Below are 14435 nucleotides of genomic sequence, written 5' to 3' on the forward strand. Positions count from 1 at the left end.
GGGATAGGTTTAGCTTTAGGATTTGGGTTAGGTTGAGGGTGAGTGTGAGAGTTAGGGTTAGGGTTAGGGTTAGGCTTAGTGTTAGGGTGAGGTTTAGTGTTAGGGTTTGGGTTAGTGTGAGGTTGAGACTGAGGATTAGGGTTAGGTTTAGGGTGTGGTTTAGGGTTAGTGTTAGTGTTAGGTTTAGGGATAGGGTATGGGTTACCTTGAGGGTTAGGGTTAGGGTTAGGGTTACTGTTAGGATGAGGGTGAGGGTTGGGATGAGGTTTAGGGTTAGGGTTAGGGTTATTATTAGTGTTATGGTTAGGGTTAACTTTGCGGTGAGGGTGAGGTTATGGTTAGGTTAGGATTAGGGTTAGGGTTAGTGTTATTGTTAGGGTTAGGGTTAGAGTTACAGTGAGGTTGAGGTTGAGGGTGAGGGTTAGGTTTAAGGTGAGGTTTAGGGCTAGAGTTAGGGTTAGGGTTAGGGTGAGGGTGAGGTTTAGGGTTAGAGTTAGGGTTAGGGGGATGGTTAGGGTGAGGTTTAGGGTTAGGGATAGGTTTTGGGTTAGGATTAGGGTTATGGTGAGTATAAGTATGAGGGTTAGCATGAGGGTTAGGCTTAGGCTTAGGGTTAGGCTGAGGGTAAGAGTGAGGGTGAGGATTAGGGTTAGGGTGATGTGTAGGCTTAGAGTTAGTGTTATTGTTATGGTTAGGGTTCGAGTTACAGTGAAGGTGAGAGTGCGGGTGAGGGTTAGGTTTAGGCTTATGGTGGGGTTTAGAGTTAGGGTTAGGGTTAGTTTTAGGGTGAGGGTGAGGTTTAGTATTAGATATAGGGTTAGGGGGAAGGTTAGGGTTAGGGTTAGGGTAAGGATTAGGGTGAGGGTGAGGTTTAGGGTTAGATATAGGATTAGGGAGAGCGTTAGTGTTAGGGTTATTGTTAGAGTTAAGGTTAGTGTGAGTGTGAGGGTTAGGTTTAGGGTTAGTGTTAGGCTTAGGGTTAGGATGAGCATGAGGTTGAGTGTGAGGTTTAGGGTTAGGGATAGGGTGAGGATTAATGTTAGGGTTAGTGTTAGAGTTAGGGTTAGGTTGAGGGTGAGGTTTAGGCGTTGGGTTAGGGTCAGGGTGAGAGTTAGGGTTAGGTTGAGGTTCAGGGTGAGGGTTAGGCTTAGGGTGAGAGTTAGTGTTCAGGTTAAGTTTAGTTTTGGGGTGAGGGTTAGGGTAAGGGTTACAGTGATGGTGAGGTTAGTGTTAGGTTGAGGGTTATGGTTAGGGTATAGTGTTAGGTTGATGGTTAGGATGAGGGTTAGGGTTAGGATGAGGGTTAGGATTAGGGTTAGGGTGAGGGCTAGAGTGAGGGTGAGGTTTAGGGTTAGGATAAGGGTGAGTTTTATGGTTAGGTTTAGGTTTAGGGTTAGCGTTAGGGTGAGGGTTCGATTGAGGATTAGGGTTCGGGTTTGGTTAGTGTTAGGTTTAGGGTGAGGATGAGGGTTCAGGTTAGGGTGAGATGAGGGTTAGAATTAGTGTTCGGGTGAGGGCTAGGGTGAGTTTGGAGTTAGGGTTAGTGTTAGGGATAGGGTGAGGGTGAGTATTAGGTTGAGGTTTGAGGAGAGGGTTAGGGTTAGGATTAGGGTTAGGGTGAGGGTGAGAATGAGGGTTAGAGTGAGGGTTAGGCTTAGGCTTAGGTTTAGGCTGAGGGTGAGGGTGGGGGTGAGGATTAGGGTTAGGGTGATGTTTAGTTTTAGGGTTAGTCTTATTATTAGGGTTAGGGTTCGAGTTACAGTGAAGGTGAGAGTGCGGGTGAGGGTTAGGTTTAGGCTTAGGTTGGGGTTTAGAGTTAGGGTTAGGGTTAGTTTTAGGGTGAGGGTGAGGTTTAGGTTTAGATATAGGGATAGGGGGAGGGTTAGTTTGAGGGTTAAGATTAGAGTTAGTGTTAGGGTTAGGGTGAGGTTGAGGTTTAGGGTTAGAGTTAGAGTTAGGTTGAGGGTGAGGTTGCGGGTGAGTGTGAATTTTAGGGTTATTTTTATGCTTAAGCATAGGTTTATGCTTAGGGTTAGGTTAAGGGTGAGGGTTAGGGTTAGGGTTATGGGGAGGGTTAGGATGAGGGTTAGGGATAGGATTAGGGTTAGGGTGAGTGCTACGTTGAGGGTTATGTTTAGAGTTAGGGTTAGGGTGAGGTTTAGGCTTAGGGTTAGTGTGAGGGATAGAATGAGTATTAGGGTTAGGATTAGGGTTAAGATGAGGGCTAGGTTGAGGGTGAGGTTTAGGGTTAGTGTTAGGGTGAGGTTTAGGTTTAGGGTTACGGTTAGGGTGAGTGTTAGGATGAGGGTTACGTTTACATTAATGGTGAGAGATAGGGTTAGGGTGAGTGTTAGTGTTAGGATTAGTGTTATTGTGAGGGTGAGGAGTAGGATTAGGGTTAGGGTGAGCATGAGTATGAAGGTTAGGGTGAAGGTTAAACTTAGGCTTAGGGTTAGGCTGAGGGTGAGGTTGGGTGTGAGGATTAGGTTTAGGGTGATGTTTAGGTTTAGGGTTATTGTTATTGTTAGGGTTAGGGTTTGAGTTACGGTGAGGGTGAGGGTGTGGGTGAGGGTTAGGGTTAGGGTTAGGGTGTGGTTTAGGGTTAGGGTTAAGTTTAGGGTGAGGGTGAAGTTTAGGGTTACATATAGGGTTAGGGTGAGGGTTAGGGTTAGAGTTAGTGTTAGGGTTAGGGTGAGGGTGAGGGTTAGGTTTAGGGTTAGGGTTAGGGTGAGTGTTAGGATGAGGGTTAGGGTTACATTAAGTGTGACATGTACGGTTAGGGTCAGTGTTAGTATTAGGGTTAGGGTGAGGGTGAGGATTAGGATTAGGGTTTGGGCTAGGGTTATTGTTAGTGTTAGGGTTATGGTTAGGGTGAGGTTGAGGATTAGGGTGAGGGTTAGGTTGAGGTTTAGGTTTAGAGTTAGTATTAGGGTGAGGGTGAGGTTTAGTGTTAGAGTAAGTTTTAGAGTCAGGGTTAGGTTGAGGGTTAGAGTTATGTTTAATGTTAGGGTTAGGTTTAGAGTGAGAGTAAGGGGGAGTGTTTGGGTTAGGGTTAGGTTTAGGGATAGGATTATTGTTAGGGAGAGGTTGAGTGTGTGTTTTAGGGTTAGGTTTAGGGATAGGATTAGGGTTAGCCTGAGGGTGAGGTTGAGGGTGATTGTTAGGGTTAGGGTGAGGGTTAGGGTTAGAGTTAGGTTTAGGGGGAGGGTTAGGATAGGGTTAGGGTTAGGATTAGGTTTAAGGTAAGGACTAGGGTGAGGGTGAGGATTAGGGTTAGGTTTAGGGTGAGGTTTAGCTTTAGGGTTAGGGTTAGGGATAGGGTGAGGTTGAGGTTTAGGGTTAGAGTTAGGTTTAGGGTGAGGCTGAGGTTGAGGGTTAGGTTTAGGGTTACTGTTAGGGGTAGAGTTAGGTTTAGGGTGAGGGTTAGGTTGAGGGTGAGGGTTAGGTTTAGGGTTAGGATTCCGATTAGGGTTAGAGTTAGGGTGAGTGTGAGGGTTAGTGTTAGGTTTAGGGTTACGCTTAAGGTTAGGCTGAAAGTGAGGGTGAGGGTGAGGGTTAGGGTGAGGGTTAGGGTTAGGCTTAGGGTTAGGCTGAGGGTGAGGTTGAGGGTGAGAGTTAGGGTTAGGGTGAGGGTTAGGGTTAGAGTTAGGGTTAGGGGGAGTGTTAGGATGAGAGTTGGGGTTAAGATTAGGGTTAGGGTGAGGGCTAGGGTGAGGGCTAGGTTGAGGGTGAGGTTTAAGGTTAGTGTTAGGGTGAGGTTTAGGGTTAGAATTAGGGTTAGGGTGAGGGTGAGGGTTAGGGTTAGAATTATGATAAGGTTGAGGCTGAAGTTGAAGGTTCGTGTTACATTTAGTGTTAGAGTTAGTTTTACGGTGAGGGTGAGGGTTAGGCTTAGAGTTAGGATTAGGAATTGGGTAAGGTAAGGGTGAGTTTGAGGCTTAGGGTTAGGGTTAGAGTGAGAGTGACAGTGAGGGTGAGGTTTAGGGTTAGGGTGAGGTTTACGGTTAGGTGTTAGGGTGAGAGTTAGGATTCCATTAAATTTAGCGTTAGGGTGAGGATTAGGGTTAGGGTGAGGGCTAGGGTGAGGGTGAGGGTTAGGATTAGTGTTACTGTAAGGTTTAGGTTTAATGTTACTGTTAGGGTGAGGGTTAGGATGGGGGTTAGTGTTACTGTTAGGGTGAGGGTTAGGATGGGTTTAGGGTTACGGTGAGGGTGAGGGTTATGTTTAGGGTGAGGGTTAGGGTTAGGATTAGGTTTAAGGTGAGGGTGCAGGTTATTGTTAGGGTTAAGGTTAGGGTTGGCGTTACGGAGAGGGTGAGGGTTAAGGTTAGGGTAAGGGTGAGGTTTAGTGTTAGTGTTAGGGTTAAAGTTAGGTTTAGGGTGAGGGCGAGGTTTAGGTTTAGACTAGGGTAAGGGTGAGGCTGAGGTTTAGATTTAGGTTTAGGCTTAGGGTTAGGATTAGGATTAGGGTAAGGGTTAGGGTGAGTGTGAGGTTTAGGGTTAGGGTTAGGCTTAGGCTTAAGGTTAGGCTGAGGGTGAGGGTTGGGGTTAGGGTGAGAGTTAGCGGTATGTTTAGTGTGAGAGTTAGGGTTTGGGTTAAGTTTAGGGTTAGGGTGAAAGTTAGGGTTAGCGTAACAGTGAGGGTGAGGGTTAGGGTTAGGTTGAGGGTTAGGGTTTGGTTTAGGGTTAGGATTAGTGTTATTGTTAGGGTTATAATTAGAGTTATGGTGAGGGTGAGGGTTAGGGTTAGGGTGCTGGTGAGGGTGAGGGTTAGGTTTAGGGTGAGTGTGAGAGTTAGGTTTAGGATTAGGTTTAGGGTGAGGGCTAGGGTGAGGGATAGGGTGACGGTTAGGGATAGGTTTAGGTTTAGGATTTGGGTTAGGTTGACGGTGAGTGTGAGGTTTAGGGTTATGGTTAGGGTGAGGGTTAGTGTTAGGGTTTGGGTTAGTGTGAGCGTGAGGCTGAGGATTAGGGTTAGGTTTAGCATTTGGTTTAGGGTTAGGGTTAGTGTTAGGGTTAGGGATAGGGTTAGGGTTACCTTGAGGGTTAGGGTTAGTGTTAGATTTAGTGTTAGGATGAGGCTGAGTGTGGGGATGAGGATTAGGGATAGGGTTAGGGTTATTGTTAATGTTATGGTTAGGGTTAAGTTTGCGGTGAGGGTGAGGGTTATGGTTAGGTTTAGGATTAGGGTTAGGGTTAGTGTTATTGTTAGGGTTAGGGTTAGAGTTACAGTGAGATTGAGGTTGAGGGTGAGGGTTAGGTTTATGGTTAGAGTTAAGGTTAGGGTGAGGGCGAGGGTGAGGTTTAGGGTTAGAGTTAAGGTTAGGGGGAGGGTTAGCATGAGGTTTAGAGTTAGGGTTAGTGTTAGGGATAGGGTGAGGGTGAGGGTTAGGTTGAGGTTTAAGGAAAGGGTTAGGGTTAGGATTAGGATTAGGGTGAGGGTGAGAATGAGGGTTAGAGTGAGGGATAGGCTTAGGCTTAGGGTTAGGCTGAGGGTGAGTGTGGGGGTGAGGATTAGGGTTAGGGTGATGTTTAGGCTTAGGGTTAGTGTTATTGTTAGGGTTAGGGTTTGAGTTACGGTGAAGGTGAGAATGGGGGTGAGGGTTAGGGTTAGGGTTAGGGTGGGGTTTAGGGTTAGGGTTAGCATCAGGGTGAGGGTTCGATTGAGGATTAGGGTTCGGGTTTGGGTTAGTGTAAGGTTTAGGGTGAGTATGAGGGTTAGGGTTAGGGTTTGGATGAGGGTTAGAATTAGGGTTTGGGTGAGGGCTAGGGTGAGGGTTAGTATGAGGGTGAGGGTGGGGTTGAGGATTAGGGTTAGGGTTAGGGTTGATGTTAGGGTGAGGGTGAGTTTTAGGGTTGGAGTTAGGTTTGGGGGGATGGTTTGGGTGAGGTTTAGGGTTAGGGTTAGTGTTAGGGTTAAGGTGAGGGAGAGGGTTAGGTTTCTGTTTAGGGATAGGTTTTGGTTTAGGATCAGGGTTAGGGTGAGCATGAGTATGAGGGTTACGGTGAGGGTTAGGCTAAGGCTTAGGGTTGGGCTGAGGGTGAGGGTGGAGATGAGTATTAGGGTTAAGGTGATGGTTAGGGTTAGGGTTAGTGTTATTGTTAGGGTTAAGGTTTGAGTTACAGTGAGGGTGAGGGTGAGGTTGAGGTTTAGCGTTAGGGTTAGTGTGGGGTTTAGGATTAGGGATAGGTTTAGGGTGAGGGTGAGGTTTAGAGTTAGATATAGGGTTAGGGGGAGGGTTAGGGGGAGGGTTAGTGTTAGGGTTAGTGTTAGGGTGAGGGTGAGGGTTAGAGTTAGGTTAAGGTTAGAGTGAGATTTAGGGTTAGGATTAGGGTTAGGGTTAGAATATCGGTGAGGGTGAGGGTGCGGGTGAGTGTGAGGTTTAGGGTTAGGTTTATGGTTAGGCTTAGGTTATGCTTAGGGTTAGGCTGAGAGTGAGGGTGAGGGTTATGGTTAGGGTGAGGTTTAGGGTTAGGGTTATAGGGAGGGTTAGGATGAGGGTTAGGGTTTGGATTAGGGTTAGCGTGAGGGCTAGGGTTAGGTTTAGTTTTATGGTTAGGGTTAGGGTGAGGTTTAGGGTTAGGGTTAGTGTTATTGTTAGGGTTAGGGTTTGAGTTACGGTGAGGGTGAGGGTGCGGGTGAGGGTTAGTGTTCGGGTTAAGTTTAGGGTTAGGGTGAGGGTTAGGGTAAGGGTTACAGTGAGGGTGAGGGTTAGGGTTAGGTTGAGGGTTAGGGTTAGTTTAGTGTTAGGGTGAGGGTTAGGATGAGGGTTAGGGTTAGGATTAGTGTTAAGGTGAGGGCTAGCGTGAGGGTGAGGTTTAGGGTTAGGGTTAGGGTGAGGTTTATTGTTAGGTTTAGGATTAGGGTTAGCGTTAGGGTGAGGTTTCGATTGAGGATTAGTGTTCGGTTTAGGGTTAGTGTTAGGTATATGGTGAGGATGAGGGTTAGGGTTAGGGTGAGGATGAGTGTTAGAATTATGGTTAGGGTGAGTGCTAGTGTGAGTGTTAGGATGAGGGTGAGGCTAGGGGTGAGGATTTCGGTTAAGGTTAGTGTTATTGTTAGGTTGAGGGTGAGTTTTAGGGTTAGAGTTAGGTTTTGGGGGAGGGTTTGGGTGAGATCTAGTGTTAGATTTAGTGTTAGGGTTAGGGTGAGTGTGAGGGTTAGGTTGAGGTTTAGGGATAGGGTTAGGTTTAGTATTAGTGTTAGGGTGAGCATGTGTATAAGGGTTAGGGTGAGGTTTAGGCTTAGGCTTAGTGTTAGGCTGAGGGAGAGTGTGGGGGTGAGCATTAGGGTTAGGGTGATGGTTAGGGTTAGGGTTAGTGTTATTGTTAGGATTAGGGTTTGAGTTATGGTGAGGGTGAGGTTGCGGGTGCGGGTTAGGGTTAGGGTTAGGCTGGGGTTTAGGATTAGGTTTAGGGTTAGTGTGAGGTTTAAGTTTAGAGTTAGATATAGGGTTAGGGGGAGGGTTAGGGTGAGGGTTAGTGTTAGGGTTAGTGTTAGGGATAGAGTGAGGGTGACGATTAGGTTTAGGGTTAGTGTTTGGGTTAGAGTGAAGTTTAGGGTTAGGGTTAGGGATAGTTAGAATTTCGGTGAGGGTGAGGTTGCGGGTGAGAGTGAGGTTTAGGGTTAGGTTTAGGGTTAGGCTTAGATTTATTCTTAGGGTTAGGCTGAGAGTGAGGGTGAGGGTGAGGTTTAGGGTTAGGGTGAGGTTTAGAGTTAGGGTTATGGGGAGGGTTAGCATGAGGAATAGATTTAGGGTGAGGCCTAGGGTGAGGGTTATGTTTATGGTTAGGGTTAGGGTGAGGTTTAGTATTAGGGTTAGAGTTAGTGTTAGGGTTAGGTTGAGATTTAGGGTTAGAGTTAGTGTTAGGGTGAGGGTAAGGTTTAGGTTTAGAGTTAGGTTTAGGGTGAGGGTTAGGTTGAGTTTTAGGGTTAGGGTTAGTGTTAAGGTTAGGTTTAGAGTGAGTTGTAGGGAGAGGGTTTGGGTTAGGGTTAGGTTAGGGATAGGGTGATGGTGAGGGTTAGGTTGAGGTTTAGGGATAGGGTTAGGTTTAGGATTAGGGCTAGGGTGAGCATGGGAATGAGGGTTAGGGTGAGGGTTAGGCTTAGGCTTAGGGTTAGGCTGAGGGTGAGGGTGGGGGTGAGGATTAGGGTGAGGGTGAGTGTTAGTGTTAGGGTGAGGGTTAGGATATGGGCTAGGGTCAAAGTGAGGGTGAGGGTTAGGGTTAGGAGGAGGGCTAGGTTGAGGGTGAGCATGAGGGTTAGATTCAGGATTAGTTTTAGTGTTAGTGTGAGGTTTAGGGTGAGGATGAGGTTTAGGGTTAGGGTTAGGGTTAGGATTAATGTTAGGGTATATGCTTAAGTTGAGGGTTAGGGTGAGGGTGAGGTTTAGGGTTAGTGTTAGGATTAGGATTAGGGTTAGTGTTAGGGTGAGTGTGAGGGTTAGGGTTAGGGTTAGGCTTAGTGTTAGGCTGAAGGTGAGGGTGAGGGTGAGGGTTATGGTTAGGGTGAGTGTTAGGTTTATTGTTAGGGTGAGAGCTAGGGTTCAGTTTAAGTTTAGGATTAGAGGGAGGGTTAGGGTAAGGGTTACAGTGAGGGTGAGGGTTAGGATTAGGTTGAGGGTTAGGGTTAGGGTTAGGATTAGTGTTAGGCTCAGGGTAAGGGTAAGGGTTAGGGTTAGTGTTAGTGTGAGGTTTAGAATGAGGGTTATGTTTAGGATTAGGGTTAGGGTGAGGGGTAGGGTGAGGGTGAGGTTTAGGGATAGGGTTAGTGTGAGGTTTAGGCTTAGGTTTAGGGTTAGGGTTAGGGTGAGGGTGAGGTTTAGGGTTAGATTTAGGATTAGTGTGAGGCTGAGTATGAGGGTTAGGGTTAGGGTTAGGCTTAGGCTTAGGGTTAGGCTTAGGGTGAGGGTGAGGGTGAGGTTTAGGGTTAGTGTTAGGGTAAGGTTTAGGGTTAGGTTTAAGGTTTGGTTTAGGGTTAGATTGAGGTTTAGGGTTAAGATTATGGTTAGGGTGAGGGTGAGTGTTTAGATTAGGGTTAGGGTTAGGGTTAGGTTTAGTGTTAGGATTAGTGTTATTGTTAAGGTTAGGGTGAGACTTATGGTTAGGGTGAGAGTTAGGGTTAGGGTTATTGTTAGGGTTAGGGTTAGGGTTAGGGTTACTGTTATGGTGATGTTGAGGGTTTGAATTAGGGGTAGGGTGAGGGCTAGGGTGAGGGTTAGGATGAGGGTGAGGGGGCAGGTGAGGATTAGGGTTAGGGTTAGGGTTATTGTTAGGGTGAGAGTGAGTTTTAGGGTTAGAGTTAGGTTTTGGGGGAGGATTTGGGAGAGGTTTAGGGTTAGGGTTAGTTTTAGGGTTAGGGTGAGGGTGAAGGTTAGGTTGAGGTTTAGGGATAGGTTTAGATTTAGAATTAGGGTTTAGGTGAGCATGAGTATGAGGGTTACGGTGAGGGTTAGGCTTAGGTTTAGTGTTAGGCTGAGGGTGGGTGTGGGGCTGAGGATTAGGGTTAGGGTGATGGTTAGGGTTAGAGTTAGGGTTATTGTTATGGTTAGTGTTTGAGTTATGGTGAGGGTGAGGGTGGGGATGAGTTTTAGGGTTAGGGTTAGGGTGGGGTTTAGGATAAGTGTTTGATTTAGGGTGAGGATGATGTTTAGGGTTAGATATAAGATTAGGGGGAGGTTTATGGTGAGGGTTAGTGTTAGGGTTAGTGTTAGGGTTAGGGTGAGTTTGAAGGTTAGCGTTAGTGTTAGGGTTAGGGTTAGAGTGAGGTTTAGGGTTAGGGTTACTGTTAGGGTTAGAATTTCGTTGAGGGTGAGGGTGCGGGTGAGTGTGAGGTTTAGGGTAAGCTTTATGGTTATGCTTAGGTTTATGCTTTGGGTCAGGCTGAGAGTGAGGGTGAGGGTGAGGCTTAGGGTTAGGGTGAGGGTTAGGTTTATTGTTATGGGGAGGGTTAGGATGAGGGTTAGGGTTAGGATTAGGGTTAGGTTGAGGGCTAGGGTGAGGGTTATGTTTATATTTAGGGTTAGGGTGAGGTTTAGGGTTAGGGTTAGGGTTACTGTTAGGGTTAGGTTGAGATTTAGGTTTAGAGTTAGTGTTAGGGTGAGGGTGAGGTTTAGGGTTAAAGTTAGGTTTAGGGTGAGGTTTAGGTTGAGGGTTAGGATTAACGTTAGTCTTACGGTTAGTTTTAGATTGAGTGTTAGAGAGAGGGTTTGGGTTAGGGTTAGGGTGAGGGAAAGGATTATTGTTAGGGTAAGGGTGAGTGTGTTTTTTAGGGTTAGGTTTAGGGATAGGCTTAGGTTTAGGCTGAGGGTGAGGTTGAAGGTGAGGTTTAGGGTTAGGGTGAGGGTTAGGTTAACGGATAGGAGGAGGGTTAGGATGAGGGTTAGGCTTAGGATTAGGTTTAAGGTAAGGACTAGAGTAATGGTGAGGTTTAGGTTTAGAGTTAGGGTTAGGGTGAGGCTGAGGGTTAGGTTTAGTGTTAGTTTGAGAGTTAGGTTTAGGATTAGGTTTAGGGTGAGGGCTAGGGTGAGGGTTAGGGATAGGTTTAGGTTTAGGATTTGGGTTAGGTTGACGGTGAGTGTGAGGATTAGGGTTATGCATAGGGTGAGTGTTAGTGTTAGGGTTTGGTTTAGTGTGAGGTTGAGGCTGAGGATTAGGGTTAGGTTTAGCGTTTGGTTTATGGTTAGGGTTAGTGTTAGGGTTAGGGATAGGGTTAGGGTTACCTTGAGGGTTAGGGTTAGTGTTAGATTTAGTGTTAGGATGAGGGTGAGGGTGGGGATGAGGATTAGGGATAGGGTTAGGGTTATTGTTAGTGTTATGGTTAGGGTTAAGTTTGCGGTGAGGGTGAGGGTTATGGTTAGGTTTAGGATTAGGTTAGGGTTAGTGTTATTGTTAGGGTTTAGGGTTAGAGTTACAGTGTGATTGAGGTTGAGGGGGAGGGTTAGGTTTAGGATTAGGGTTAAGGTTAGGTTGAGGGTGAGGGTGAGGTTTAGGGTTAGAGTTAGGGTTAGGGGGAGGGTTAGTGTGAGGTTTAGGGTTAGGGTTAGTGTTAGGGTTAGGGTGAGGGTGAGGGTTAGGTTGAGGTTTAAGGATAGGGTTAGGGTTAGGATTCGGGTTAGGGTGACGTTGAGAATGAGGGTTAGAGTGAGGGTTAGGCTTAGGCTTATGGTTAGGCTGAGGGTGAGTTTGGGGTGAGGATTAGGGTTAGGGTGAAGTTTAGGCTTAGGGTTAGTGTTATTGTTAGGGTTAGGGTTTGAGTTACAGTGAAGTTGAGAGTGGGGTGAGGGTTAGGGTTAGGGTTAGGGTGTGGTTTAGGGTTAGGGTTAGGTTTAGGGTGAGGGTGAGGGTGAGGTTTAGAGTTGGATATAGGGTTAGTGGTAAGGTTAGAATTAGGTTTAGTGTTAGGGTTAGGGTGAGGTTGAGATTTAGGGTTAGATATAGGATTAGGGAGAGGGTTAGTGTTAGCATTAGGGTTAGGGTTACGGTTAGGGTGAGGTTTAGGTTTAGGGTTAAGGTTAGGGTTAGAATTACAGTGAGGGTGAGGGTGCAGGTTAGTTTGAGGTTTAGGCTTAGAGATAGGGGCAGGGTTAGGCTGATTGTTAGGTTTAGGGTTAGTGTTAGAGTTAGTTTTATGGTGAGGGTTAGGGTAAGGGTGAGGGTAAGGCTTAGTGTTAGGATTAGGATTAGGGTAAGTATTACTGTGAGTGTGGGGGTTAGGGTTAGGGTTAATGTTATGCTTAGGGTTTGGCTGAGCATGAGGTTGAGTGTGAGGATTAGGGTTAGGGATAGGGTGAGGATTAATGTTAGGGTTAGAGTTAGGGTTAGGTTGAGGATGAGGTTAAGGGGTAGGGTTAGGGTCAGGGTGAGGGTTAGTGTTAGGGTGAAGTTTAGGGTGAGGGTCAGGGTGATGGTTAGGGTTAGGGTGAGAGTTAGGGTTCGGGTTAAGTTTAGGGTTAGGGTGAGGGTTAGGGTAAGGGTTACAGTGAGGGTGATTGTTAGGGTTATGTTGAGGGTTAGGATTAGGGTTAGGGTGAGGGCTAGAGTGAGGGTGAGGTTTAGGGTTAGGGTTAGGGTGAGGTTTATTGTTAGGTTTAGGGTTAGGGTTAGCGTTAGGGTGAGGTTTCGATTGAGGATTAGGGTTCGGTTTAGGGTTAGTGCTAGGTATATGGTGAGGATGAGGGTTAGGGTTAGGGTGAGGATTTCGATTACGGTTAGGGTTAGGGTGAGTGTTCGTGTTAGGGTTAGGTTTAGGGTTAGGCTTAAGGTTAGGCTGAGGGTGAGGGTGAGGGTGAGTGTTAGGGTTATAGTTATGGTAAGGTTGAGGCTGAAGTTGAGGGTTAGTGTTAGGGTTAGTGTTAGATTTAGGGTTAGGGTGAGGGTTAGGGTGAAGGTGAGGTTTATGCTTAGATTTAGGATTAGGAATTGGGTAAGGTAAGAGTTAGTGTGAGGGTTAGGGTTAGGGTTCGTGTTAAGGTTAGGGTTAGGGTGAGAGTTAGGGTTCGGTTCAATTTAGGGTTAGGGTTAGGATTAGGGTTATGGTGAGGGCTAGAGTGAGGGTGAGGATTAGGGTTAGTGTTACGGTATGGTTTAGGTTTAGGTTTAGGGTTAGGGGGAGAGTTAGGATGGGGTTTAGGGTTATGGTGAGGGTGAGCTTTAGGGTTAAGGTGAGGATTAGGTTTAGGATTAGTGTTACGGTGAGGGTGAGTGTTATTGTTATGGTTGTGGTTAGGGTTGGGGTATTGGTGAGGGTGAGGGTTAGGGTTAGGGTAAGTGTGACGTTTAGTGTTAGGGTTAGGGTTAGAGTTAAGTTTAGGGTGAGGGCAAGGTTTAGGGTTAGAGTTACGGTAAGGATGAGGCTGAGGTTGAGGGTTAGGTTTAGGCTTAGGGTTAGTATTAAGATTAGGGTAAGTGTTAGAGTGAGTCTGAGTTTTAGGGTTTGGTTTAGGCTTAGGCTTAGGGTTAGGTTGAGAGTGAGGGTGAGGGTGAGGGTTAGGGTTAGGGTGAGGGTTAGGTTTAGGGTTCAGGTGAGAGTTAGGGTTCGGTTAAGTTTAGGGTTAGGGTGAGGGTTAGGGTTAGGATTAGGGTTAGAGTGAGGGCTAGGGAGAGGGTGAGGTTTAGGGTTAGTGTTAGGGTAAGGTTTATGGTTAGGGGTAGGGTTTGCATTAGGGTTAGGATTAGGCTTAGGGTTAAGATTATGGTTAGGGTGAGGGTGAGTGTAAGAATTAGGGTTAGGTTTAGGGTTAGGTTTAGGGATAGGATTAGTGTTATTGTTAGGGTTAGGGTTAAAGTTATAGTCAGGGTGAGGCTGAGGCTGAGGGTGAGGATTAGGGATACGATTAGGGTGAAGTTTAGGGTTAGGTTTAGGATTAGAGTTAGGGTGAAGGTGAGGTTTAGTGATAGATTTAGGGTTAGTTGGAGGGTTAGGTGGAGGGTTAATGTTAGGGTTAGTGTTAGGGTTAAGGTTAGGGTGAGGGTTAGGTTGACGTTTAGGGATAGGGTTAGGGTTAGGGTTAGGATTAGGGTTAGGGTGAGGGTGAGTGTGAGGGTTAGGTTTAGGGTTAGGCTTAGGCTTTGTTTAGGCTGATGGTGAGTGTGGGTTGAGGATTAGGGTTAGGTTGATGGTTAGGGTTAGGGTTAGGGTGAGGGTTAGGATGAGGGATAGGGTTAGGATTATTGTTAGGGTGATGGCTAGGGTGAGGGTGAGGGTAAGGGTAAGGGTTAGGCTTAGGCTTAGGTTTAGGCAGAGCATGATTTTGAGGGGGAGGATTAGGGTTAGGGGGAGTTTTAGTGTTAGGGTTAGGGTTCGAGTTAGGATTAGGGTGAGGGTGAGGTTTTGGGGTAGAGTTAGGGTTAGGGTGAGGGTTAAAGTGGGGGTGACGGTAAGGGTAAAGGTGAGGGTTAGGCTGAGGTTGAGGGTTACGGTAAGGATGAGGGTTAGGGTTAGGGTTAGGGTGAGGCTTAGGTTTGGGGTTAGGGTGAGGGTGAGGGTTAGATTGAGGATTAGTGTTAGGGTTAGTGTGAGGATGAGGATTAGGTTTAGTGTGAGGGCTAGGGTGAGGGTGAGTGTTAGGGTTAGTGTTAGCTTGAGGATTAGGGTTAGGGTGATTTTTAGCGGTATTGTGAGCATTAGTGTTAGCATTAGGGTTAGTGTTAGGGTGAGGGTAAATGTTAGGGTTAGGGTGAGGGTTATGGTTAGGGTGAGGGTTAGGGTTCGGGTTAGGTTTATTGTTAGGTTTAGGGTTAGGGTTACTGTTAAGGTGAGGGTGAGCATTAGGGTTAGGGTTAGTATTAGGTTTAGGTTTAGGGTTAGGGTTAGAGTTAGGTTTAGGGTGAGGGTGAGGATTAGGGTTAGAGTTAGGGATAGTGTTAGGATTAGGGTTTGGGTGATGTTTAGGCTTAGAGTTAGTGTTATTGTTAGGGTTAGGGTTCGAGTTGGT

Source organism: Dipodomys merriami, unplaced genomic scaffold (genome assembly GCF_024711535.1).
Source record: "Dipodomys merriami isolate MVZ:Mamm:240054 unplaced genomic scaffold, mDipMer1.0.p SCAF_197, whole genome shotgun sequence".
Lineage (NCBI taxonomy): Eukaryota > Metazoa > Chordata > Mammalia > Rodentia > Heteromyidae > Dipodomys > Dipodomys merriami.